The sequence below is a fragment of the Cupressus sempervirens genome, chromosome 3 (assembly GCF_028749045.1).
Source record: "Cupressus sempervirens isolate cs-2001-9-10 chromosome 3, ASM2874904v1, whole genome shotgun sequence".
In the NCBI taxonomy this organism is placed as follows: Eukaryota; Viridiplantae; Streptophyta; class Pinopsida; order Cupressales; family Cupressaceae; genus Cupressus; species Cupressus sempervirens.
The window spans coordinates 1,002,364,859-1,002,390,744 of record NC_143120.1 but is presented as its reverse complement, the minus strand read 5'-3'; the positions used below and the strand labels follow the sequence as shown (position 1 = coordinate 1,002,390,744).

The 25,886-nt window shown below is 36.0% G+C and overlaps 1 pseudogene; it reads left to right on the top strand.

The window, feature by feature from the left end:
* The window catches only part of LOC149570128 (F-box protein PP2-B1-like), an 82,496-nt pseudogene that overhangs the window by 10,483 nt on the left and 46,127 nt on the right, over positions 1-25,886 (top strand).

The window sequence follows — 25,886 nt, the reverse complement described above, 5'->3', positions numbered from 1 at the left end:
GAGGACCAAGTTGTGCTAGTAATGGCCAAGTGACAAAACAATAGTAATGGATGAGTGAGAAAAGATAATAGAGGTCAAGTAATAACAAAAGCCGACATTGTTAGCCAACTACTAGGAAAAATTGAAAATTTGTTGAATGAGTATAAGGAGGGTTGTTTTAGAAGACATCCCTGACGGTTTACCACTAGCAAGGATTATAATTCATTGTATGGATTTGATTCTTGGAGCTAGTTTATCAAATAAAGCACCATATAGATCGACACCTGCTGAGATTGAAGAACTTAACATACACGCGGAGGAATTATTGTAGAAAGGTTTGATCAAAGAAAGCTCAAGTCCATGTGTTGTATATGCCATATTAGTACCTATGAAGAATGGATAACAAATAATGTGTATTTATTCTAGAGCTATTAACAAGATAATAGTAAAGTATAGGTTTCCTATGCCAAGGATGGATGCCATAATGGATTATTTCATAGCCAAATATTTTACCAAGATTGATTTAAAGAGTGGTTATCATGAGATGAAAATCAAAGAAGGTGATGAGTGGAAGACTACTTTTAAGGAAAAAGATGGTTTGTATGAGTGGTTGGTTATGCCTTTCGGTTGGACTAATGCACCAAGTACTTTCACGAGGTTGATGAATGAGGTCCTAAAGAGATTTTTGGGTAAGTTTGTGATTGTTTATTTGGATGATATTCAAATATTCAATAAGACTAAGGAAGAACATCGTGAGCATATTAGATAAGTACTACATAGATTGAAGGAGGACAAATGACTGATTAATTTGAAGAAGTATTCATTCATGCAAGAAGAGATTGTGTATTTGGAATTTGTGATTTTAGCTGATGATTTGAGAATGAATCCTAAGAAGGTTAAAGAAATCCTTGAATGGCCTATGATTGAGAATGTGGTTGAGGTAAGATCATTTCATGGTTTGGATAGTTTCTACATAAAATTTATAAGGTATTTCAATTCTATTTGTAATGCTATGATTGAGACTATGAGAGGAGATAAAAAGGATTTCAAGTGGACACATGGAGCTGATAAGAGTTTTGAGACTTTGAAACAAAAGGTTGTTGAGTTTCCTATATTAGCTTTACCCATTTTTAATATGGTATTCAAGTTGAATGTGATGCAACTAGTAGTGCAAGAGGAGTCGTGTTGAGTCAAGAAGGTAAACGTATTTCTTTTTTTAGAGAGAAATTGAATGATGCAAAAAATAGTATTATGTGTATGATCAAGAGTTATATGATATTGTTCAAGCCTTGAAGAAGTGGAGACATTATTTGATCACTAAGGAGTTTGTGTTGTATAGTGATCATAAGGATTTACAATAATTAGGAAGTCTACATAAGTTGAATCCGAGACATATGAAGTGGTTGAGTACTTGCAAAGTTTAACATTTGTGATAAAGCATAAAAGTAGAGCTACTAACCATGTTGCAGATGCATCAAGAAAAAGATATTCTTTGTTGACTAAGATAAAGGTTGAAGTTCTTGGCTTTGGTGAGATAGAGTTGTATGACACTAACCTTGATGTTTCTAAGGCATGGAAAGAGTGCAGAGCACCAAATCTATCAGATCATTTGAGTAAGTATGAAGAATATTTCATTGAAGAAGGTATGCCATTCAAACGAATTTAGTTGTGTATACCAAAAAGTTTTATGAGATTCGATTTGATTAAGGAAAAGCATTGTGATAGATTAGCCAGACACTTTGGAATTGATAAGCCATTGAGTTTACTTAAAGATAAGTATTATTGGCCATAGATTTATAAGGATGTTCAAAAGTTTGTAAGGAGTTCTAGAATTTGTCAAGTTGCAAAAGGAGTAAGTTAGAATACTGGATTGTATACACCTATTTTTGTTCCTAAGAAACATTGGAGTAACATCAGTACAAATTTTGTTCTTGGATTACCTAAGACAACAAGATGATTCCATATTTGTTGTTGTCAAAAGATTTTCTAGGATAGAACATTTCATACCATGTAAGAAGAATCTGATGCAGTGCATGTTGTAGAGATTTTCTTCAAAGAGATTGATAGATTTCATGGGTTACCAAGAAGTATTATCTTTGACAGAGATATAAGGTTTGCTGGTTATTTCTAGAGGACTTTGTGGAATAAGACGGTATTGAGTTGAAGTTTAGTTCTACATTCCATCCACAGACAGATGGGTAGACAAACATTGTGAATAGAAGCTTGGGTAATTTGTTGAGATGTTTAGTTGGAAATAAGCCAAGTAATTGGGATATGGTATTGGCACAAGCTGAGTTTGCATTTAATAATTATGTGAATAGTAGTACTAGGAAAACACCTTTTCATATTATTAGTGGAATGCGGCCTAGAGGTATATTAGATTTGAGGGATATTGCTGGTGAAGAGAACAAAAGTATTGAAGGAGAAGTGTTTGTTGACTTTATGAAATATTTGGATGAGGAAGTAAAGTTGAGACTAGAACAAAGTAATCATAAGTATGAGGAGAATGCATATAATTTGAGAAGACATCATGTTTTTGAAGTTGGTGATGAGGTGATGGTTCATTTGAAAAGAGGTAGATTTCCTATTGGAACACACAGTAAGCTAAAAATGAAGAAGTTTGATCTTGTAAGATCTTGAGGAAGTTTGATAGTGGTAATGCTTACAAAGTTGAGTTACCTGGTGACATGGATATGTCTCCTATATTCAATGTTGCTGATTTGTATGAGTGTCATGAGTTAGAAGATGAAGTTGTTTTACAAGGTGGTTATCTTAAGAGACAAATTGAAGAGGTTGAACATATATTGGATTAGAAAGTTGGTAAGAGCACAAGAGGAAAATGTTACTCTAGATATTTGGTGAAGTAAAAAAATACACCAATTGAAAATGATACATGAATTTCTCAATTTGATTTGGGTTTAGCTTGGTTTGTGACATCTCAATTATTTAGGAGAATCATTTACTTCAACCTCAATTGTTTAATGTAGGAGCATCCTTGGTTGTCTTGCTATCCTGCTCATCTTTGTGCATTCTGTTAGTCATTACTAAGTTGCAGTTATTGCCGAGTTTCTATATTGGCTAAGCACAGTTAGGCTGAATTGTAGTGATCATTGAGTTCCATGTATTGGCCAAGTTCCTACTTTGGTGGAGTCTTGTGGTTGTTGAATTCCTTCAATTGTTGAATGAGCTCACTGGTTTGCTAATGCTTAATTTTTTATTTGAACGAGTTTGTCTCTAATTGGTTTCTAGTATGAGCTAATTTATATATTTAATTTGAGCTATAAATTTAATGTAGGGATCATGCATTGGGATGTGTGCAAGTTGTTGTAAAGTTGGCCTTCTATTTTGTAAAGATCTAGAATCTTTTGTAAGTGATTTTGGCAAGTATAAGTAGCAAGTCTAGTTTTACTGAGAGCGGAAGAGATCAAATAGAAGCATCATAGAAGTTAGAAAGAAAACATATGGATATATGATCACAATTGTATCACATTGGATACATTTTGATGTATATCTGTTTATTGTATTGGCCGTAAACTAGAATGTCTCATAGTCAGGCATGTTCATGGATAATTTGATCAATCTATAAGACATTTTTTCATTTCTCCCTCTCCTTGGTGTTGTTCTCTCTTATTTTCTTTCATTATGTTTACTTGGAAAGGTGTTTGGACTGTTAGGTGTGCCTTTGGCCCTAATTTTCTAACCATCCCTATGTTAAGTTCATAAGACAAATCTATACAAGATTTAGAAATGAGAGAGGAAAGTTCAAAAAAATAAGAAGATATAAATAACCAAGAACCAAGACTAAGGAACTTATAAAGAGAATTATTCATGATTAACTTAAAAGGAGAACTAGTAGACAAATTTAGGCTGCAAGAAGGAATTATGACTAAAGAGATAGATAAGATGGAAAAAGAAGCAAGTATCAACAATAAGGATAATGATAGTAGATCAAAGGATGATATAATAGAAGATTTATCAATCAAAAAAGAGAATGAAAAATTCAGATCCAAAGTAATAAAGTTAAAAAACAAAGATCCAAATATTAAGAAAAGAGAAAAGGAGATAAAATATAACTCTAATAAATTTTGGCAAACCTCACTTGGTGGCAAGAAACTCTTTAAAGATGCAAATATGGAAACAAATCCTCTAGAGAAGGATGAGCTAGATGGACAAAAAGAGACTAAAATTCTAATAGAAATAGAAATAATTATAAGTAATAGTGAAGTGTTGAGCTTTGATATAACACAAGAGAACTAGGCAAACCAATCCTAGAATCAAGAAGAATTTGGTGTTCAATTGCCAATAAATTTAGTATGAAATCAAAATAAGGATGTAGAAAGGGATAACCAGAAAAATAATTTAGTTCCCATAAACTCTGAACACAACCCCGATCTAGTTTCAAAAGCTCATCTGGATGAAGTTGTTGAAGAAGGAGATTGTTGAGAACAGATTCATACAAGTATGATCAATATATTTCAATCATTGTTTTATCACTGATGTCAAACCTACTATTTGCTGGTAACATAACTGCTTATATGATTTAAGTACTATCACTTATTTGATTGATGAAGAGGATTTGATCAAAAGATGTAACAATAGCACCTAGAGGAAAGGTTGAGTTATGTTATGTAAAGGAGTACAAGAATTCGTTAAGACATTGATAACATGGTGTATTGATAATCTACTTGAGGTTGCAAAGGTTGGTTACACTAAGCAAGTTTAGAAGAACAAGTTAAACAAAGTTTGTCTACAAAGCTTGATTGAGTGGATAGTAGGTGTTAAGCAAAGTTAGTGCAAGCCGAGTAGAAAATCAATTGGAATTGAGTAAAAGTTTGTTTTGGTGTATGCCAAGAAAAATAGTTGAATGCTAAGTAAAGTTTAGTTGATGCCGAGCACTAGTAAACTTTAGTTTGTGCTAAGTGATTTTACAGAGGATGTCAAGCATTAGAAGCAAGTTAATGTTGAGTGTTAGCATTATTTGAAAGATTTTGAATTCAATGGATCTAAGCTGACAAGTTTGTTTTCTTGGATTGTGTGAACTAGGTGGAAGATAAGATTGATGAGCTGGTGGCATAGAATTCATGGTAAATCATTTTGAGGCAATTTTAAAAAGGGTTGAAGGAGAAGTTTCTAGAAGTCATATGGAATTAGGGGTAGATTCATTGTATCTTACCTAATCTATCCTAACCCCAAAATGAACGATGGAGAATGAATGACAAAAGATCTTAATATCCTATTTAAAGGAATGGCTAGTCAGAAGCAAAGGTTGTCATGTGTGAGAACCTAAGGAAGACAAGGAGTCAAGGGTATTGCTTCATTTAGTGACCTAAGAGAAGAGTTTGCATTGGCATGTTAAGAAAGAAGGCTTAAGGGTATGGATGCTTGAAGGGTGACTAAGCTATCAAAGTTGAAATGTGCGAAAGCTAATCATAATGGAGGACTGAAATAGAGATCTGTAATATGCAAATGGAGTTGTAAGTTATTATCAGATCAAGCCTTACTATTACTTTCTAATAATTGTATTAGTCTAGGGTAAATCCTTTGGATTAAGATTGAACTAGCAATCATTTGTAAATCCTTTAACTAGGTGACATTCCAAGTGAATGGTCTAAAGTCCTCTAACAAGTCTTACTCCTAACAGGGTGATTGAAATCCTTTAACAGGGTCACATTTAACAGAGTGTATTGTAACCTTTAATAGGGTTGACCTTTTACAGGGCATCACTTTAGAAGAGTGAAAGATTAGCATGTTACTAGTGGTTTTTCCCAAATTGGGTTTCCACATAAATTATTGTGTCAAGTGTGTTGTTGAATCTATTATGTTTCATGTTTACATTTTTGCAAATTGATTTGACAATAATCTACAAGTTTTTAAGTGATTCTATAATCTTATGGATTCATGCATGATGATAAATGTTTTATGGGTTCACTAAGCTATGAAAAGTTTTATTTATACATCTGGGCCTTAGATAACTAATTCACCCCCCGTGCCCCAGTTATTCTAAAGAATCCCAATAGAAGTTGGCTCAGTTGAAGAAGATTCATTTAAGGATCTTGACTCTAAATTAGAAGATAAAGTAAATGAAGAAGTGATAAAGGAGACAATATAGTTAGTTGAAAGTATCATGGAAATGGATAAGGAGGAATTAGAAGATGAGGATTTAGAGGATAATAAAGTAAAATACAATTTACCAGATTCCAAGGGATATAGTGTATCAATGTTAGATAAAGACACAATCTTAGGCATTACCATAGGATTAGGGGAAGATAATCATCAGGACATAACAACAATAAAAGAGTATAATATTGAAAAACAAAAGGAGACAAAATCTATTCCATCTTTTTGAGAAAAAGAAGAGAAAAGAGAAGAAGCTTGCAAATATATTCCTATTGAGGTAGAGACATTTTCAAGGGAATCTAAATTGATAAATCAAGAAGAGATCCCTAATATATAGAGTTTGAATAATCAAGATAGGAATATAGTAGGAAAAACCCAAAATTGGGAGGAGTTCAGGATCCAAGAAATAGGAGAATTTCAACAAGATATAGACAAAAGAAATGGTGAAAATAATCAAATTGAGAAAATAGTAAGCAAAGACATGGAAAAGGATAATAGAGCATTCAACAACAAAATTATTAAAGAATTAGAAAAAGAACATTTAAATAAAGAGGAAGATGAATCTATTACTATAAGTGTGTAGAATGCTAGAAAAAATCTAGACACCCTTGGTATCATCACAAATTTGTAAGGCTTATAGCATCCTATATGTGGAAAAAAAAGTAGAAAAAAGAGGAAGAAAATCCCTAGTTGAACTTAGAACAGGTACAAATTTGGCTAGTAACAAGAAAAAATCAATGATCTTTTGAATGCAGTTAAGGGGAAGTTCCTTCCGACAGAGCCATAAAGCTAAAAACATGGAATTTTAGGGACCTAATTCCCATAAAAAAAAGTGAATACTCAAGTGCAATTTAAAATGATTTGAAATAGATATAGTATTATTATAAGAAATGAAACTTAATAAAGAAGAAGGAGAAAAACTTAGAAGAAAATTGGGATCTTGGAAAATGGAGTTGGTTGATTTAGTTGGGGCCTCTGGTTGGATTGGTATTATATGGGATCCAAGGAGGGTAGATTTCATTTTACTCGAATCCAAAAGCAATTGGGTTGGGGGGCGAGTAAAAAGCTTTAGAAGCAAAACTCAATTCCTACTCATTAATGTGTATGGGCGAACACCAACAACGAATAAGAAAGAAAAAATGGAATTAGATTAGTAATTATCTAGAGTTATATCCATTAGAAAATGTTTTTATTGGGGGAGATTTTAATACAATTCTAGATTCAAGAGAAAAAGCAGGAGGATACACGACTATCTCCTAAATTATGTTAGAGTTCAAAGCATGGTTTGCAAAAGATAACCTTATTGATATTCCATTATCTAACTGGGTCTTCACATGTAATAATAGATGAGCGAGCTTCTGTAATATAGCAGAGAGATTGGATATATTTATATTTAAAGGAAATTTAATCTCATTTAATCATCCTTTTAGTTTTTTCATCCTCTCTAATGCAGGGTCTGATCACTATCTAGTTAGAATAGAAATAGGTGAACCACAAAAATTGCCAAGAAATTCATTGAAGTGTGAAGAAAAGTGGTTTCTAGATGAATATTTTTATAATAATATAAATCAATGGTGGCATAAAGAGAAATTCAAAGGATCAAGGATGTTTTATTTTATAGCAAAATTGAAATCATTAAAAGAAAAAATATAAAAATGTAATAAAGATCATTTTAATGATATTTTAAAAGAAAATTTAGAGAACAAAGAAGAATTGAAAAACCTAAATGAAGAAATTATCAACGTAGGAATGGATAATGATAAGTATATCAAAGAAAAATAATTACTGGCTAAACACGAAAATATTCAAGCAAAAGAAGAAATATTTATAGGAAACAAAAATCAAGAGAACCATGGTTGTTAGAAGGAGACAAAAATACAAAAAAATTCATAATTGTATTATCAATAGAAGAAATATTAATAGAATAACAAAAAATAAGGATAATGTAGCAAGGGTATGTTAGTTTGTGGTGATTGATTAGGAAAGTACTGTACATACTTCATAAATTCTTTGGGGTTCAGGGCATCGCCCCAGAAAATTTTTTTTGGGCCCTATTTTATCAAGATTTTGGGCCAACATGTAATTATTAATTATAACCCTAAAGTAGTAAAAATAGTTGTATAAAAGAGCTTAGGGTTAGGGATTGTTTCATAATGCTGATGCAAAAATTGGTTCTTGCGATGGTATTGAGCTATAAGGGATTATAGATTGTAATTAGGTTGTAATCATTGGATCATAATAATATTGACTTTTTGTTTGGTGGACGTAGGCTAGGGATTGGGTGAACCATGTTAAATCTTGGTGCCTTGTGTTCTTTTCTATGTGATCTATTATTTTTTGTTATTGGTTATATTTGCATGTAATTGTTATTTCTATCTGTGGTTTAATCCTAATAAGTGGTATTAGAGCCTAGTTGTTTTTTAAGTTATCCTCTATAGGAAAGTATCATGTTTGAGTGGGAGCGATGGCTGAAGAGGGTAAGCTGAGGGTTGATAGGTTTAATGGGTAGAACTTCCAGTTATGGAAGATGTAAATGAAAGACTATCTTTATCAGAAGGATTTATGGAGGCCATTAGAAGGCAAAGCCAAGAATCAGGGATCTATGTCAAATGATGAATGGGATTTTTTGGATAGGAAAGGCACTTTGAAGCATTCAAATATGCCTAGCACCATCGGTGGCATTTAATATTACAAAAGCGAAGACAACAGAAGAGTTGATGAAAACCCTAGTGACACTGTATGAAAAGCCCTCTGCTTCAAACAAAGTATTTCACATGAAGCATTTATTTAATATGAAAATGGAAAAAGGTGGATCTGTTGTAGATCATTTTAATGAGTTTAATACTATTACTAGTCATTTATCTTTTGTGGGTATCAATTTTGAAGAAGAAATTAGGGCTCTCTTGATTTTGTGTTCTTTTCCTAAAAGTTGGAATGGCTTGGTAATGGCTGCGAGTAATTTTGTTCTTGGATCTAATACCCTGAAATATGATGATGTGATCGGTGTTATTTTGAGTGAGGAAACTTGTAGGAAATCCTTAGGTGGATCTACATTAGGAAGTGCTTTGAATGCACAAATTAGGAGTAGAACGACTAGGAGAGGAAGTAATTTTAGAAATTGTGAGAAATCAAGAGGAAAGTCAAAGGGGAGGAGCTCTCAATCGAGAGGACCGAATGACTACTGGTACTATGGGACACCAGGTCATAAAAAGAAAGATCACTGGAATCAAAAGAAAAATGAAGGAGATAAACTAGATAAGGACAAGGAGGCAAATGTGGTAAGTAACAAATCTGAAGAGGATGCTTTGCTTCTATCTTTAGAAAGTTTTGATGATTCATGGGTTTTAGATTCTGGTGTTTCATTTCATGTTACACCTCATAGAGGTTATTTCATTGATTATGTCTAAGGGGATTTTGGGCTTGTTTATTTGGGGGATAATGAACCCTGTTAGATTGTTGGAAAGGAAAAAATTAAGATTAAGTTGTAGAATGAAAATCATTGGCTACTACACGAGGTAAGACATGTTCCAAGGCTGAGTAGGAATTTAATTTCAGCAGGGCAACTCGGTGATGAGGGTTGTGTAGTTACTTTTAATGATAAAAATTGGAAGGTTTCAAAAGGTTCCCTTGTAGTAGTAAAAGGTGTGAAATTAGGTACCTTATATCTTTGTACAGGTCATATTGTTCCTTCTACTTTAATTGTTTCAGAGAAAAATGAATGTTCAGGAACAATTGTTGCAGTTGAGCAAGGAGAACAAATAACTGTTGTAGATTTTGATATAGCGCTATGGCACAACAGACTTGGGCACATGAGTGAGAAAGGTATGAAAGTGCTTCATTCAAAGAAAGTTTTACTAGGTCTGAAATGCGTTAATATGGATTTCTGTGAAAGTTGTGTGTATGGAAAACAAAAGAGAGTGAGTTTTGCAAAGACTGGGAAGAAAAACAAAAAAGAAAAATTAGAGCTTGTGCATATAGATGTATTGAGACTAGCTTAGGTATCTTCCCTTGGTGGCTCTCATTATTATGTTACAATTATTGATGATGCAACTAGAAAAGTATGGGTTTATTTCCTTAGATAGAAATCTGATGTATTTCAAACTTTTAAGAAATGGAATGCTTGGTTGAAAATGAGACTGATAAGAAATTAAAATGTCTCAGATCTGATAATGGTGGTGAGTATTGCAGTCATGAATTTGAAGATTATTGCTCCATTAATGGTATTCGTAGACAAAAAAATGTTCCAAGGACTCCATAGGAAAATGGAGTGGTTGAATGCATGAATAAGATTATAATGGAGTGTGCAAGGAGCATGAGGTTGCATGTTGGGTTGCCCTTACACATGTGGGTGGAGGCTATCAATAATATTGTATATTTGATTAATAGAGGTCCCTCTACTCCTTTGGGCTATGGTATTCTAGAGGAAGCATGGAATGGTAAGAAGGTGAGTTATTCTTTTCTCAAAACCTTCAGCTGTGAAGCATTTTTTGACATAGATTCTGAAAATAGAACCAAGCTAGAAGCTAAGTCAAAGAAATGTGTATTTGTTGGATATGGAATTAATGAATTTGGTTATAGGCTTTGGGATTTTGAAAATCATAAAATTTTAAGAAGTAGGGATATCATATTCAATGAGAAAGTGTTCTACAAAGATCTGTTGCAACAACATGAGAAGAAAGAAGATGATTATGTAGTGCTGGATGATACACCAAAAGTTGATGTTCTAGCCATTCCTCATGATGTGCAACAACCGCAACAACAAATACCACACACATTAGTGAATGTTAGATGGTCAACAAGGCAAATTAGACCTCCAAAAAATTCTCTCCCTCTTTGTATTCAATTTTACTTATTGATGCTGGTGAACCTGAATGTTATGATAAAGCTATGCAGGTGGATACTAAGATTCAATGGGAGTCTGCAATGAAAGACAAAATGGACTCTTTGTTGAAGAATAAGACATGGGATTTATGCAATTTTTTTGCAGGTAAAAGAGCTTTACAAAATAAGTGGGTTTACAGGTTGAAAGTGTTAGAATCTGAAAAGATTAATAACCCAGAAAACTAGTGCAAAGAGTAAATATCTAAACTATGAATGCAAATGATACAAAATCAAAATAGCATCATAGAGTTAGTCTCCAAGAGAGTAATGCAAATGCTGGAAGCAAAATAGCATTAAAAGGATGCAAAAACAAGAGATGCAAATACAAGCCAGGTAGCATGCTTATATAGGCTAGGAAGAGGGAGGAGGTGGCAACACCAACCAATGAGGAGCAACCATCTATTGGACTAAAGATAGCAAAGTATCTTCCCAAGATAGCTAATGGATGCTCACATGTAGGAAGGTGACACCTCACAACCATTCACCTAATAAGACATGCTTTATTAACCTAAGCGAGATTATTAAAAGTGTAGGAAAAACCTATCAAAATAGGAAAAATAAAAACAACACTAACACCCCCCCATAAGCGAAGCTTAGGTGGATGTAAAAATGGGTCCCGGCAAGTCAAGCCTGATGAGGTACCCATGTACATAAAATTCCCCCAAAAGAGAGAGAAAAGAGACTCCCCAAAGAAAATTAGGACTCCAAGTGAGAGGAAGAGGCCCCCCCAAAAGATGTAGCATCCTGCACCTCCAACAAAGCTTGCAAATTTTGTCCGGTAGATCCACTTGCATCGAACAAGTTTTCTTCCCTTAGGAAAAAGGACAAGATCCCAAGTGTGGTTCCTCATCAAGGAACTATACTCTTCCTACATAGCTGTATCGCACTCAGAAATACCAGAAGCCTCATGAAAGGACTATGGATTTGAGGCAGTAGCAATGAAGATATGTAGAGCATCCTGGAATTGTGAACGAGTCTGCTTGGTGTCTGATGGATCCCCAACCCAATCACCTGTAAACTGCAAGGTCTGTCTAGCCCAAAGTGGACCGGAAGATGGAGAATCTAGAGGAGAATCATCAACCTGTAAATGATGACTAAGAGAGGAAGGAGGTGAGTCCTCTAAATCACTCTCTGCATCAGAAGTGGAGGTAGAAGACTGCTCAAGTGAATCTGACCCATTAGAAGATCTATCATGTATTCCAAGTGACTCAAATGTCAAAGTAGAAGGCAACCCTATGACCATGCTCTGCTGGTTAAGCTGATGCAAGTAGTGGAAGTTAAGATGGCCAAACTGCTCATGCCATAATCTGCTCACATCATTAGAGTGAGTGAGTGAAACAGTCAAAGGAGGGTCAAGAACAAAGTGAGAAAACATATAGAGTCGTGACTGATGATCTGCTCTCCCAACTGCAACTGTAGAATCATTGTGCAACTCACTTATCTCCACTGAACTAGGAGTGAACTCAACCCGTTTGCCTAAACCTGTGTGAGTGATCTGGTGTATCGATTGGAGATTAGTTGATAATGAGGGTACATAAGGAACATCATGGAATGTACCATCCCCCACATCAATAGACCCTCTCTCACACACCTCAACAAGAGTGTTATCACCCATCAAAATAGAAGGCATAGTACATGGCTCCAAGGATGCAAGTTCTTCCTTAGATGAAGCCATTTGGTGTGAAGCACCCGAATCAAGAACCCAAGTGGATGGTGAGGAAGCAACTGCAAAAAGGGCCTTACCCTTTCCTTTCCCCTTGCTTTTTTCTTTTTCCTTGTTAGACCCTTCATTAGAACTTTGTTTGATAGACTCAGGAACACTGATATTATTCTTCTCAAGAATGTATGTCAAGTGATCAAGTTGTTTATGCAAACATTTATGTTCATCATGACCAGGTCTTTTACAATAAGCACATTTGACCTTTTCTTTCTTAGGCTTATTGCCCTTGGAAGATGGTGTATCAATAGTTGCTTTTGAAGAAATTGGCATCTGATCCTTCTTCTCCTCGCTATTCTTTTGTTTCTTGTCCTTACTATTGTTGTTACTACTTTGTCCTTGTTGTTCTTTTGTGCCTTGGTTGGCAACCAAGGCATGTGACTTAGAGGACTTAAGAATGCCCATCTGGATTAGCTTGTCCTGTTCTCGAGTGAGATTGATAGCAAAATCATCTAAAGATGGCATGGTGAATTGAGTACCAAGTGCACCCTTAGTAGCATAGAAGGTAGAGACAAACACATAATATTCTGAACTTAGCTTAGAGAGAATACTAAGAATCAGTTGTTCATCTTTCTTTTCAATTCCACATTGTTTTAACTGTAGCCTTAGTGATTTCAATTTGGTGAAAAAATCTTGGATTGTGTTGAAATTGCCTGGACTCAAACTAATTAATTCATTTTCCAACATATGACCCCTCATTGAATCTTGTGTGCCAAATAGTGTTTCTAGCTTTGTCCATACTTCATTTGGTGTATCCAAAGACTCAATGTGAAATAGAAAGTTAGGAGAAACAGACAAACACAATGTTCCAAATGCCTCATCACATTTGTTAAACCACTTAGGCTTATCTTCATCTTTAGCAGGTTCAGTTTCAAGTCCCATAGTTATCCTATTTAATCCAGCTTTCCTTAAGTGAATTATCATGCATGATTTCCACTCAAAGTAATTGTATGGAGTTAGGATGGGCATATTTGTTTGATCCATGATGAAGAAATGCTAGAAAGAAGAGAATCCAGCCATGATAATGCCCCCCCCCCCTCTTTACTCAATCAAAGAACCCCCCCTCAAAGAAATATGATTTGGCACTTTATTTTAGTGCGTTTACAACTACCACTAGAAAGAATTACTTAGTGGTCTTGATTTCAATGCATTACAAACCCTCATGAAGAGCATATGCTAGAAGTGAAACTTGGGCACAATAATCAAGGAAAAAATAGCACCAATGTGATCTACTCGAAAAATCATGCATTTTCAAAAAAAGAATCACCTTGATACGAGGTCTTATGAGAAAGTTATGATCGTCCGAAGTTTCCAAAACGAGAACTATGCACAGTCACGGCTGAGAATCTGCAATTTCTGAAGCATTCATGCATGAAAATCAAAAAACAACTCCACTAGTGGATAGAGCACAAAAAATTAGCCAAGTTCATAACAAGAATCATCAAAATCGGAGTCCGTGTGAGCAAGAACGAGAGATTTGAAAACTGCATTCAAATCTGCGACTGCCAACGGAGAGGGGTATGGCTGTAGCTTTGCATGCTCGATTCTGAAAAATATATAGCTTGCATGCAAAATCTAAAAGATACCCAGATGGTTTTTCGAGGCTGCGAACAAAACCCAGAAAGCATTTTTCTTGCTAATGAACAGAAGATGTTGTTGTAGTGTAAATCAGATGCCTTTAACAGTAAAAAACGGCTCCAAAAATCAGAAAACGACCCCAGCAACCAAAATTTGACATGCAAATGCTGGATTAGCTTCTTAAGTCCATCAATGGCATGCTAGAACCTGCAAAACTGATTGAAAACTCCAAATATGCAAGTTGGTTGTCAGATTTGAGATTGAAACCCCAGAGAAAAACTGTTTTTGTCAAAACTTTTCTGATTCTCAGGATCATCCAAAGATGCAAGAGAAGAGCATACTTCATTTTTCAAAAAACTACAATAAAGTTTATTTGCCCCCCCCCAAATCTCTCAAATAAGGAAACTAAAATCTACTCTTGCACATAGAAAAGCTCTGATACCATGTTAGAATCTGAAAAGATTAATAACCCAGAAAACTAGTGCAAAGAGTAAATATCTAAACTATGAATGCAAATGATACAAAATCAAAATAGCATCATAGAGTTAGTCTCCAAGAGAGTAATGCAAATGCTGGAAGCAAAATAGCATTAAGAGGATGCAAAAACAAGAGATGCAAATACAAGCCAGGTAGCATGCTTATATAGGCTAGGAAGAGGGAGGAGGTGGCAACACCAACCAATGAGGAGCAACCATCTATTGGACTAAAGATAGCAAAGTATCTTCCCAAGATAGCTAATGGATGCTCACATGTAGGAAGGTGACACCTCACAACCATTCACCTAATAAGACATGCTTTATTAACCTAAGCGAGATTATTAAAAGTGTAGGAAAAACCTATCAAAATAGGAAAAATAAAAATGACACTAACAGAAAGAAAAGGAAGGAGGTAAGAAAAGATTTAAAGCCAGGTTAGTTGTGAAAGGATTTGCACAGAAAAAGGGCATTGATTTTGATGAGTTATTTTCTCCTGTTGTTAAGATGACTTCTATGTGTACTGTTTTAAGTCTTGTGGCTATTGAAAATTTGCATTTAGAGTAGCTTGATGTTAAAACAACCTTTTTTCATGGTGATTTGGATGAAGAGATATATATGGCTTAGCCACAGAGGTTTGTGGTCGAAGGTAAGGAGAACTTAGTGTGCAAATTGAAGAAAAGTTTATATGGCTTAAAGCAAGCACCTCATCAATGGTATCTAAAATTTGACATTTTTATGCATGAGCATGGATACAATAGGTGTCTTTCAGATCATTGTGTTTATTTTAAGAGGTTGGATGATGACAACTACATTATTTTATGTTTATATGTTGATGATATGCTTGTAGCTGGGTCTAACATGGATCACATTAAGGGGCTGAAATGCCAATTAGCACATGCATTTGCTATGAAGGATTTGGGGGCAGCAAAATAAATCCTTGGTATGAAGATTTGTAGAGATAGGAAAAACATAAAATTGATGCTTTCTTAGGCTGATTATGTTGAGAAGGTGTTGCAAAGTTTCTCTATGGAGAATGCTAAAGCTATTAGCACACCTTTACCTAGTCATTTGAAGTTGACTAAGGAGATGTGTCCTAAGATACAAGAAGGGGAGGATAAGATGTCCAAGGTACCCTATGCTTTAGCTATAGGAAGCTTGATGTATGCTATGGTATGTACTAGGCCAGATATTGCACATGCAGTGGGAGTTGTTAGTAAGTATATGAGTCATCCAGGAATTGAGCATTGGAATGTCATCAAATGGATTCTCAGATATTTGAGAGGAACATCTAATAAGTGTTCACACTTTGGGGGCTCTACTACTGATTTATAAGGCTATCTTGACTTAGATTTGGTAGGGGATATTGATACCAGGTAGAGTACTACAGGTTATGTCTTTATTGTTGGTGGGGTAGCCGTGAGCTAGGTTTCTAGGTTACAGAAGGTTAATGTTTTATCCACTATAGAGGCAGAGTATGTTGCTGCTATAGAGGCAGTGAAGGAGATGATATGGCTTTAGTTCTTCTTGGAAGAATTGTGACACCCTCAAAAGGATAATTATTTGTTTACAAATAATCAAAGTGCCATTCATCTTGCACAGAATTTAGCTCTGCATTCAAAGACCAAACACATATAGTTGTGGTACCATTTCATTCGGTCAGTTTTGGAGGATGGACAATTAAAGTTGGATAAGATACATACAAATGACAATCTAGTAGATATGTTTACAAAGGTAGTAACAAGGGAGAAGCTGAACTCCTCTTCTACTTTGGTTGGTCTTTTAGACTAAACATGAATAAAAGAACAATAGATTCTAAGGTAGTTTGATCCAGTGGGAGCCCCATGTGGTAGCAGTATAGCTACATGATCAGTCTCCAAGTGGGAGATTGTTGTTTAGTGTGGAGCTTGATCAGTCCGAAAGTGGGAGATTGTTAGTTTGTGGTGATTGATAAGGAAAGTACTGTACATACTGTTACCTCTGGTTTTACCGCCAAAAGATTTAAATTCAAATTCGCAGCCTGTTCAACGGTTAGCCAAAAAATTGTTATTCTGATGCCCCGACTCGCCAAGGTTCTGTGACCGTCAAATTTTAGATAGATCGACGGTTGGCGCGATCTCGTCATCAAAAGTCGCACGGGAGATAGTATTAGCGACATCGCGCCCGAACGACGCGTGTTTGGTGGACCCTACGGGTGGGTCACAACGGAGGGCGGTCAGAAAGTTTTTTGGCGCCGCAAGCGCTATGGCACTATCGCACGCCAACCGAAAAATCTCCATGGCAACATAGCGCCCGGCGGAGATGCTCACGACAGCGGGCGGGTCACGTTGCCGAAAAAAATGTTGCTACGATCGGGTAAAGTTTGGCGGGCCGGAGAAAATAAACGGTGAGAACTTTAGACAAATATTGGGCCCCATTGCGTACCTCATCTGCCCAGTTGGCGGAGCCCGTGTCACGACAGCGAATCAAAAAGAACCATGCACAGATAGGGACACGTCATCGGTTGGGCGCTTTGGCGCTATGGAAATTTAACCTCAATTTTCCCATAGCGACATGGCGCCTGGTCAACACGTGGTCACCCTGTGAGGCCAAGTCGCAAGATTGCCCAGTGGTGTTCCGATGGGCTAGTGAGGAACCGCCGCGTGTAACCAGGCTGGAGTCTCTATCAGTACGGTTGGCACAGTCAAGGTTTGCGATCTCCACCGTCAGATTTGATTGCATCAATGGATGGCGCCATCTCGCTATGGCGGAGATGCGCAGATATTATCATGGCGACATAGCGCCCATCCGCCGCGTGGCCATTCTACGGATCAAGTCTCGGGTTCACTAACCGGATGATGCCATGCGTATATGTCAGGACACGGCAACCACGGGCCCAGTAGTTTTCAGGAGGGACGGCGAGTGAAGTACGAGGTCGCTCTGATCGTCAGATCTGCAAGATCTACGGCTGGCGCTATCTCGCCATCAGGAGCTGCCCGGACTTTAGCATTAGCGACATAGCGCCCGTGCGCCACGTGTCCTGGCGGGGTTGCGTTTCATGCCGTCAAAAGCAGATAGGGTGGGGTGACTGACGAACCAACAGGGGGATGCCACGTGTTAGCGGGCCCGGCGGATCAATAGGAACGAAGGGTTACAGAAGGTCAGGTTCTCCACTGTCAGATTTGATGAGATCAACGGTAGGTGCCATGTCGCCTTAGCGAGGCTGCAAGATTTTTACCATGGCAACATCGCGCCCGACTGACACGTGTCGGTGGGGTCAGGTCTCGTCGGATGCATCATTGAGGTGGCACGGTTAGTTCGATGAAGGCGATCAACCGCGGAAGGACTCTCCAAGTGGCAAGACAAAGGATTATGATTGGCCCGCGTGGCCTAGTCGGCATATAAAAAATCGGGTCGGCTAATAGGCCAGTTTGATTCATGAACCAAGATGCAGAGGCGATCGACGTATCTTGCGATCTGATCTTCGCGATCATTTTCGACCTACCAGGAATGAATGCAGGACATAAGGACACTCCACCCATCTGGTCGGCCCATCTACCATGTCAGGGAATGTTGTGGCGCCGTTTCTATCTTCTCCAGGCTCTTCTCAGAAGAAATGAGATTTCTCGGTATGCAGGCCAGGATTTCAATCCAGATCCCCGATTGGGTTCTCAAGACAGGAAGTTAATGCTAGTAGTTAAGAAGTGAATGTAACGTGGAAATCTTCAGTTGTGCCTGATCTATAAAGGCAGTTTCGTAATCTATTCTGAAGGTCGATTCTTCCTGATTTTCTCTGCTACTGCTTGCAGACTTATAGTGTAAAACCCCCTTTATCTCTGAGCCATGTAATAGCCTATATCATCTCTTTCGGCCATCAGTGTGAATGTGCATCACTTTGCCTTCCATTGGTGTATTGTTGAGATCAACGATTTGCATACTGTATCTATCTTTGGCCTATTGAATAATACATAAGTGAAAGCTCCTTTTCCTAGTGTCATTTGGTTGGTTTCTTCTGATCTGTATGTGATTACTGATCGATATAAGTCTGGATGTGTATGACTTTTGTATGTTATTCTGGTTTTGTAGTATATATATGGGCAGGAATGAATCTGAACACTCTGTCTTGGTGCATCACCGCCTTAGATTAGACTAGGTAGATTTGCTTTGACGCTCTCTTTCTCCCTTTCCCTTCTGAGAATAGATAGGTGCGCCCTGATAGTAAGAGGAAGCCGGCCTTCTCCGGAGACTCAACCTCGTAGTTCAAGTCCCACAGCTTGGAGGTTGTTTCCATGTTTCACTAGGTTGTCCTCGCGCATAGGCCTTGGACAAGGGTGCAAACCTATGTGACAACACATACTTCATAAATTCTTTGGGGTTGCCCTATTTTATCAAGATTTTGGGTCGACATGTAATTATTAATTATAACCCTAAAGCAGTAAAAATACTTGTATAAAAGAGCTTAGGGTTAGGGATTATTTCATAGTGGTGATGCGAAAATTGGTTCTTGCGGTAGTATCGAGTTGTAAGGGATTACATATTGTAATCAGGTTGTAATCACTGGATTGTAATAATATCAGACTTGCTATTTGGTGGACGTAGCCTAGGGATTGGGTGAACCACGTTAAACCTTGGTGCCTTGTGTTCTTTTCTATGTGATCTATTATTTTCTGTTATTAGTTATATTTGCATGTAATTGTTATTTCTATCTGTGGTTTAATCCTAACAGGGTAATTGAAAACCCAAATGAGATAGTAGAAACCTTTGTCAATTATTATATTGATTTCCTTAATAATTATGAATCATCAAATTTAATAGCTCAAAATAAGAAGTTAGGATCTATTCATAAAATAATAATTGTAGAAGATAGTAAAAACATAAATAAGAAATTAAAGATGCCCTCTTTCAACTTAACCCTGATAAATCTCCAGGCCCTGATGACTTTCAAGTTTTTTCTTCCAAAAATGTTGGGAAATTATAGGAGATGGCCTTTGAGAGGCTATTGATACAACTAGAAATTCTAGATCTCTACTAACTGAAATTAACAATGCATTCCTAGCTTTAATTTCAAATAAAACTAAACATATGGATCTAGAAGATCTTAGGCCCATAGCTTTATGTAATCTACAAAATACTCTCAAAAGTACTAGCTAATAGACTTAAAAAGTACTACCAAAGCTCATTTTAGAGGAACAAATAGGTTTTATCACTAATAGGTCAATTCTCAATGGTATTATTCGTTGATCCCTAAGGTACGTTGTCTACTAGTGTCAAACACTTAGTCATTCATATGACAAAATTGGTCGGTCATCACTTTGACTGAGCCATCCTACTAAGGCCGAGCTATGTATATTAGACTTGTCCATATTTAATTTAAACTTGAGCAGTTGTTATTGCTGAGTAGGTCTATGGTCATCAATTACACTAGTGTATGCCAAGTGAGACAAAAGATTAGTTATGACCGAGTGTTAGAGTGTTCATGTGTCGAGTAAACTAGTTTTGACATATTTGTTTGGAATTGCACAAACACCAAGGTAAACCATTTTTGGTTGACTTGATGCATGTTTTAATGATTGAGGAGTAATTTAAGGAGATGATTATGCACTTTGTTATGGATCATTAATCCCTATGCAAGGTGATTACCCAATCAAAAAAATGGAAGGTATAAGTGGCAAAAGGGAGAAATCTGGATCATTGATCTTGATCTAGAACCTTCTACAGTTGGTTATAAAAGGAGGATCCAAACCCTATTTTTGTGCAGGCATATGTATGTATATTTGGATACTTGAAGGAAAGTTTGAAGGAGAATTAGACAGAGTGACCAAGTAGAGCAACGAAGGGTAAAACATTGAAATATTAGATTGGAGATAAGATCAAAGATTGGAAAGAGGAGATTCATAATCAACATATTAAGTACAAACCAAAGGATCAGGTACTGACACATTCTAGAAAATGTTTCAAGGTAAATCTCTTAACAATGGTCCTAACAAATCTTTGTAAATCTCCTAATAGAGTGCTTACTTAGTAGTAAGTTTAAATCCTTTAATCAAGGTAGACTAAATAAGTCTTGTGAGCTGTTAATAGGGTAGACCCCTCACAAGGTATATCATCAGAAGTGATTAAACATGTAGCCCTAGAAGGAAAATTTTAGTACTAAAATAGTGAAGATTTGTGGTGTCATCCCCACCCCATTTGACCTTCACCCTAGAGGGTTTCTAGGTTACCAAATCTTTATGTTATGTGCTGATCATTTAATTTTATGTTTATGGATGTGATTAGATGTTAGATCAGATATATCATTTTAGTAAGTGTTTAAGTGATTTATGATATTGTTGAGAAAAGGGTTTAAGGTGAAGCTATCATATTTGATATTTGTTTCAAAGGGTAAAAGTTTTATGGATCCTGATTCACCCCCCCTCTTAGTATCTAACATTACTAATAGACTTTCGACAATTGGTATTAGAGCTTTGTTCTCTTAGTAGAAGTCTAACCACTTACAACACAAGATCTTGGATATGAGGGCTTATAAGTTGGGAAAGATCATTTAAAATAATAATGTTGATATACAACTTGAATCGCAGTAGCTTGAAGCATCAAGAGAGGAATTGAAGAAATATTTGAAGAGAAGGAAGGAGATGGTAATCCTATAGAATGACACACAATATCAAGAAGAAGATAGTGAAGGACTACTTGATGATGGAAATTCTAGTGAAAATGATGCAGCAATAGAAGATCTCTTGGAGAGGAACAATACATCAAATGATGTCATTAGAGGACTAAAGAGATAGCATGAAATCCAATCAGTAAGACTGTGTGAAGTAATTGAGTAAAAAAAGAAAGTCGAGGAAGAAAAGATAATGATTGATGAAGAAAAGAGACAAAAGGTCAGAAGACTTGATGAAAGGATATCTGATGTGCATAAACTCACACATAAGCAATTTGATATGCTCAATAAATTTCTAAGTGCAAATCAAGAACTCAATAGGAAAGATGTGGAGATTATGAATCTAAAATTTGAGAATGAACATAAAAGGAATAAGTTGAGATTTGAAATGGAATTCATTGAAAGGATGAATAAACTTAAAGATGATGTGAGATACTATGAAGAGATGATGAGATCATAGAGAATACCCCATGACATATCTAGACTAGGCTATGTCAAGAACCTATCATCTACCAAGGAAGGAGAATCATCAAAAACTAGAGAACAGAGGAATGTAAAGCCAAAGAACAACAAGCCTACATGTTATCATTGTGGGAAAGTAGGTCATACAAAAAAAGTTTGCAGAAGCAAGACTGGTAAGAAAAACCCCAAGCCCAAAATCAATGCATACTATTTTAATTATAAGAAGCAAGGACATCAATTACATGAGTGTAGATCCAAAGTTAGTAATACACCAGTTGCACCTTGATTTGAAGGATATTGCTATAATTCTTAGAAGTATGGACATAGAGCTTAAGAGTGCAGATCAAAGGCAAAACCTAACTGGACAGGCCAGAAGTAAGGAATTGCACCTAAGCAAGGTAACTCTTACAATTGGGATTACAACAAGTGGTACAATTATCATTTATATGGTGAATATGGTCATATTGTAGAAATTTGTATTAGGATACATTTTAGAGGCAAATCTAAGAGTTCGATGAATGGTAGTATAATTTGTTATAGCTATCATAAGATTGGACACTTGAGCATAAACTGTAGGACCCAAGCACCAACGCCAAGCAATGAATATAACAAAGGTAAAGGTATTGTTGATATAAAAAAGACAAGAAATTAGATGAACCAAACCTAGAAGAAGAAGGATGAAGGCAACAATAGTGGAGCTATTGATGCCAAGATCACCCAATCCAATGGATCAGGTGATCACACTACCACTAACTAAGCAAAGAAGGTATGCGAGGAACTATATTTCAAAACATATATCATACATTAGTTTCTAACACGTGATGTAGTGAAGTCTATATATGAATAAGATGAGATGCATTTAGAAAGTTTTGAAGTGTAAATTGAGTAATGAACACATATACCAAGTTGGAGCACAGTTAATGTCGAGCATCAATATCAATGTCTATAGTGACCAAATCATAGTGTGGACCAAGCTCCTGTATTGACTAAGCTGTTATGTTTGATGAGCAGTTATTAAGAATTAGAATGCAATTGTGACCAAATTGGTGTCATGACTGAGCCAGTGAATGGAAGTATGGAGGTCGAGTTGTCTTATGCGAATTGAGACAACTATCATGCATTTTGAATCTACCTATGAAAAGTATAGAACATTAAATGAACAAGTATTTCAATAGTTTGAAGGTATTTAGTCAATTTGAGTTCATTTTTACACTCACCCAATGATTTAGAACCCTCAAGGTGATATCAAGGCAGTTGCAGAGCTATTTGCACAAATTGTAGAGGATTGGAGTGTGTGTCATTGGAAAAACTATGTAAGTGTGCAAAATTTCTTTGAACCAAGTTTGATTATTTTGAAAAAATGTTTGAAGTTCAAAACCCTAGTTTTTAATGACATCATTTGTGTCTGGAAGTGGGAAGGAGGCATTGAAGGACAACAATGCTCAGATTATGTGAAATGATGCGTTCTGTCCTCCAAAATTTAGGGCCAATCTTGAGATCATGATGACTAGAGACTCATTTGGAGCTTTGTCATCAATTCTACCTCGTGGCATTATGGTGCATAATGTAAGATCATGTTACATGAGCAAGATTAGAAAAATTGGTGATTTTGAACTGAGGAATGCATATGAAAAATTATGTGAGAATGAAGTGTTAAAGGAGGAAAATAGAGTAGTTGCCAAGAAAGGGCTAGTTCATGCCCTAGTTTTTTAAAGGTTTTCAAGGTGGAGTGGATCAAGATTATTTTTAGTAGATTGCATGACATGAAGGTGGCTAGAAAATGGGCTAGTTAAGATTACCAAATCAATCATAGATCAAGTAACTAGTTATCCTACCCTTGATTGAGTAAAGATCATTTACTGCTTGGCCAAGAATGTAATTGAAGACCTTGCCAAGGAGAAGTGGAGTGGTCAAGGAATGTCTATCAATGCAATTGATGATTTGGTCATTGAGTTTGTAGTCTGAGTGATTGCACATAAGTTTTATTAGTCAAGCCAAATGAATAGGGTGCCTTGTGTACTATAGATTTGGAATACAAGATAGTCAAGAAGGATCATAACTATGACTTAGTCAAGTTGTAATTGATTCAACTAGCTAAAAAGCTTGGAAATATGAGGAAAGAAAATAATACACCATGTAAGTTTGGCTCACTCATATTGTATATACTCTTTTATGTACAAATCTCTTTTCCTACCTTTGGAGATATAACGTGAGGTAAGGATAGACCTATAACTGAGTAGATCAATGGTTATATTGAGAAATTAGGTGAAATTTTTGAGAAAATTTTGGATGGATATTTTGATGAGTTCAAAAGGAAAATGACGAATAGGATGAGAATACCTAAGTCAGTGGCTGATCAATATTATGATCACATATGACTCATGGAGGATACTGACTACACCTATGCTCAAGTAGTTATACTGAGATTGGCATGGTTGAGGCCAATGCAGTATGAAGTTAATGTTGATGAAGTGTCTGTTTCTATTAGTGCACCATTGATAGAAGCAAATTGCAAGAATGTCGAGTCATTGAACACACATGAGATTGCAAAGATCAAAATGATGATGTAGACAAAAATTCCAAAGATGGTCAAGAAGAGAAATAAAATGATCTAAGACCTAGAGGGTAAGCTTGGAGAATCCCCATTGTAAATCACTAGAGGAAAAGGAGAAGATCATGATAGTGATGATGATGATGAATAAGAAGATAAATATAAAGGAAAAGAGCTTGTGGTTACTGAGTCTCAAGCACCAAAAGGTAAGAAGATTGTGATTATTGATCCTAAGGTCAAAAGGAGCCTAAAGAAAGTGGTGACACCACCCACCACTACATAAAGAAGAGTAGCCGGATAAGGATCCAAGACATCAAGCCATGTAGCTATTGAGCCAAAGAAAGGAATAGTTAAGATATAAAGGCCAACAAAGGGAAAGAAGAGAACATCAAAGTCAAAGGAGAATGAGAAAGGTCAAAAGAAGAGGCCGAGGAGAAAACTTATTGTTAAACCTGATGGTGAGGAGAATGATGAAGCTAAGAGGACTGAATCAGATGATTTAAGTAAGTTTTAGATAGTGCCTAAGTGAGCTCCTTAGGAAATTGAAATCGTATGTGAGAATATTAGAGGTTCAATAGAACTAACAAGATTTGAACATGTAAATTATGATACTTTAGATAGGAGTGATGAAGCTAAAGTAGAATAGACAATTTTTGATATGATGGTAAATTCTAAATATACACCTATAAAACTTGGTAAAGAATTCTTGGAGGAATTATATATTAAAATTGATTCTAAGTGGAAATGGGCATTAAGTATAGAAATAAAAATAAGGGAAATAGATTTAACCCAGACTATGCCTGACTTAGGCAAGACTCATATGTCTATAGCCCTGAGAGATTTTGCAAATAAATTTGTGCCCAAGATAAGGGCTTATGAAATTTTGAGAAAGAGAATTCAAGACATTTTCTAGGAAAGAAAAATTGTATGGAAGAAAGCCTTTGGGTGAATGCCAACACCAATTGAAGAGGAAGATAAAAGAAGATGATAGAGTAGAATTGGATAACACATAAGAGTTATATAATGATGCGGAAAAGTTAGTGGAAACTATGGAGAAAATGGCTCAAGATAAGGAAAAATAGATAGAGACAATCATCATCAAGGATGAAACCATTGACACTACTTTTCCCAATGTGACTTTAGTTGTGAAAGAGCAAAAAAAGTTAGTGTCTATTGAGTTAGAATAAGAGGAGTAAGCTCCAAAATATATTAAGGACACCCTGATGGATACCTCTAATACAATTATTGTGCAAATCATGGAATACTTAAAGATTGGAGAGGAAGGAGCAGATCAATAGGTAATTGTGACTATATCTGAAACACTTATTATTATTGTTGATTACAATGCACAATTGCAACAAAAGACTTTAGTAATAGATGTCGAGGAACATAGTGTGTCAATAGGTGAAGAGAAAAGAGATGGAGAGCCTACTAAGGTAGATTAGACCATAGAGGGTCATGCTAATGTGCATAATTCTCAAGTAGATA